At 40.1% G+C, this 3,403-nt stretch overlaps 1 protein-coding gene across 3 annotated transcripts in view; it reads right to left on the reverse strand.

Moving 5' to 3' along the window:
* zfhx3b (zinc finger homeobox 3b) overlaps positions 1-3,403 on the reverse strand; it is a 238,114-nt gene that overhangs the window by 144,230 nt on the left and 90,481 nt on the right. Inside the window, exon 1 of one of the 3 annotated variants that reach the window (XM_016475621.1) lies at positions 228-272. The exons of the other annotated variants lie outside the window; for them this stretch is intronic. The gene's annotated coding sequence lies outside the window, so the exon portion shown is untranslated. Of the gene's footprint in view, positions 1-227; positions 273-3,403 lie in introns of those variants that run through there. 3 annotated transcript variants of the gene reach the window in all.

Genomic DNA, 3,403 nt, shown 5'->3' on the forward strand with positions numbered 1-3,403 from the left:
TCTTAACCCCTTCAGTGCCTAAACACACACACTCACACAACATGGAAACCACAAGCACTCCTCTCACACGTGCCGAAACACACACATAAACACTCAATGATACATGGCACAGTTTGTAATAGCCGCTCCGTTTCAGACCAAACTAATGGATTCAAGAGTCCAACCGGCCTGACAAGTACCGCTAGGCCTCAACGCCACAAAGACAGAATCGAACGATTCTACTATACCTTTATTTCCTCTCATCCTTGCTCTCGCCGCTCCTCCTCTCCCAGTGCACCATGGGGGACCCGTATGGGCTGCTGCACATTTGCAAATGAATCACGCTTTTTGTTTGAGGTTTTTTTTCCCCTTCTCCAAACACGGAAAAAGGGAGAGAGGAGGGCGAGCGCGAGAGAGAGAGAGAGAGAGAGGGGGGGCTCCTGCCATGGCTCTCTTTTCTTTTCTGCTGTCTTCACTCACATGCACAGAAACGGCCCACGTTACTGACAGCGCATGCAGCACGGCACTCAGTTGCAAATGATCTAAGCGCACTCACCGATGTGTCACTCAGGAAAAAAATGTGCTGCACATTTCATGAAAATCTATTTATATGTCCAACAACACCACTGCTGAGCAATATGCAGCCTAAAAGGAAAAAAAATGCAATGCAATTTTAAGTTTTAAAATATTTTCACATTTACATATGGAATAACATATCAGTCTTATTTAAGTCTTAAAGTTTGCTACAAATATTCTTGCATTTAAATGCAAAAATTGCAACATATAAAGCAGCTGAATAAATTAATTTAAATGCAGCAGTAATGCAACAAATGACTGCATTCTGTGATCTAACACAGCCACGAAATCAAGAGAGAGAGAGAGCATAATACAGCGACACTCCTCGACTGATACACACACACACACACACAAACACACACACACAAACAGTGTCCTCCATGTTTTATGCATTCTGCCTCTTTGTGATGATAAGCGACAGCGCAGAGCGCCGCACGCTGGGCTCCGGGGAGCAATGAAAAGGAGGGGGGAGAGCAGGTCCATCTCTGGTTTGGAGAACGTGGAGCTGTCTTTTGAAACTAGCCTCGGCACCAGTGGCCAGCTACACTGTTATTACCCACGGCCTCCATAACACTGCCGCCTGTGCAGCCATGCTACTAGCCTAGAATTTACCCTCACAGACACACACGACACACATGGGGGTAAAAATAGCTGTTAAAGCAGAGTTTTCAAATATTAGAATTTTAGAACATTCTGTAAGTTTTTAATATATATATATATATATATATATATATATAGTCAAATAAGAATTGTAAATTATACTGTATGGATTTTACTATTTAAAATATTTATTCTTATAACAATTGATAATTATAATTATTTAATAATATATAAGAATTATGCCTAGAATTTACCCTCACAGACACACACGACACACATGGGGGCATAACACTGCAAAAACACCCTGAGATAACATCTGCTTTTGGATCATATTATATATTTATGCAAATATCAATTCCATTTCTTCAGTTACTATTTGACAGTTTGACAGTGCATACACAAAAATGGCACCAATCTTTTGTCTGTTTTTTTGTTTTTTTTCATAAATTAGCTATTTTGCTTCACATGAGTTTGTGAAATGCATGCATTGTGCATCCTCCTCATGGCATTAGCTGTGAATGACAAATGCTGAGGGCTACGTCTGTCTCTCAAAATATTCCCTGACCGATGGAAAATGTGCAAAAGCAGCTTCTCGCAATAAAAGAGGAATTCCTGTCGCTGTTCCACACACACACACACAAACACATATAGATCTGCTTTTCAGGGCTGGCCTTGTCTATAAACAGCACAGGATCCACTAGATCAGGTGAGGACTTCTGCTTCTCGCCTTCTGTTTTCTATCGCACATTATTTCCATTCAAAGCAAAAATTAAAAACACTTTATTTAGCAGTTTGGATGTGGTAGTTAAATCACGCTGTTATAACACGTGTGTATATATGCACAACAGAAATTATCCTGAAAACAGCAGGAAAAAATGTGTTTGAAAAAAAAAAGTATTATATAATAAATGAAAAAAATAAAAATAAACAGATGAGATGTGCATTACACACAATCGCATGTACACACACATATTTTCTCTATCATAAATCTCCACCGCAATGATTTGGAGACAGTTAACATGACATATTGTGAAACAGCAAGCCACAGACATTTCTGCCAACTTCACTGGGAACAAATAAAAGAAAACAGCAAAAGAAGAGAAGGGGGAAAAAAGAGGAAGCAGAAAGAAACATGCAGACAGTCAGTGCAACCGTCTGAAAGGTGAAACCGAGGCTTGAGCTGAGCTTGTGGTAAAAGCTGAGTTTACACAGGTATAGCGTACCTAACTATCCCTGAACCCCCTCCACACACACACACACACACACACACAGACCATCCTCCCCACCCACGCTCAGCCTACCCCCAGTCCGTGGTTTAATGATAGCACTGACACGTACGCCATTGTCCTCCCCCTCATTATGGGACGACTGGAAGAACTGGTCCTGACTGCACAGGCTTGCATATTCAAAACCATCATGTGTAATCAGACCCAGTGCTCCTGCTAACCTAATTTACACACACACACAATCCAAGCCCTACAGCAAATGGAGGTGGCTGGGCTTTCTCTGCGCACCTCCTCGGCACGACTGGATTAATGGAAAACTCGTGACAGAGATCGGCTCCTCTCTCCACACACAAATTGGACCCTCTCAAAGCGGTGTGTTTTTTGTTACTACAATGCAACGTTTATATATATACATATATATATATATATATATATATATATACACACACACACACATACACAAGTATAAAATATCAGTGTATTTGATGCTGACTATAGCTGTGATATTTTGTATTGTGCAAAATAAGATAATATAAGACAGTATAAGATAAATATTAAATTTAATGCATATTTTATATTTAATAGTGCAATAGTGATTACAAAATAAATGAGAATGAAATGTATAAACATTTAATATTACTGTTATTATCATGCAGTATACTCATAGGCGGCCTGTCATTGATGTTGACCCAAAGAGGGCCCTCTTCCACTGAGGACATCACTGAGGCTTTCCCTAAGGGTGCCAGCAAGAGAGAGAGAGAGAGAGAGAAGCAGATCTCCTCTCCCCCAGCCAGAGCTGCTACCATTAGATAGCAATTTGACAGACGCATGGAAAAAGCCGCAGCATGCACCATCAGGATGAGTACACTTGGCAATATGTACAATTGTTGTTGTAAGAGGAAGTGACTAGAAATTAGAAATCCAGAGAAAAAAAATAGAAAGAGAAAGAAAGCAAATATAGCAAATCTACTGCTGAACAAGCAATTTCACTAGCAACAGAATAAAATGAACAGCATAAAAAT

The sequence above is a fragment of the Sinocyclocheilus anshuiensis genome, unplaced genomic scaffold, assembly GCF_001515605.1.
Source record: "Sinocyclocheilus anshuiensis isolate Anshui unplaced genomic scaffold, SAMN03320099.WGS_v1.1 scaffold256, whole genome shotgun sequence".
In the NCBI taxonomy this organism is placed as follows: Eukaryota; Metazoa; Chordata; class Actinopteri; order Cypriniformes; family Cyprinidae; genus Sinocyclocheilus; species Sinocyclocheilus anshuiensis.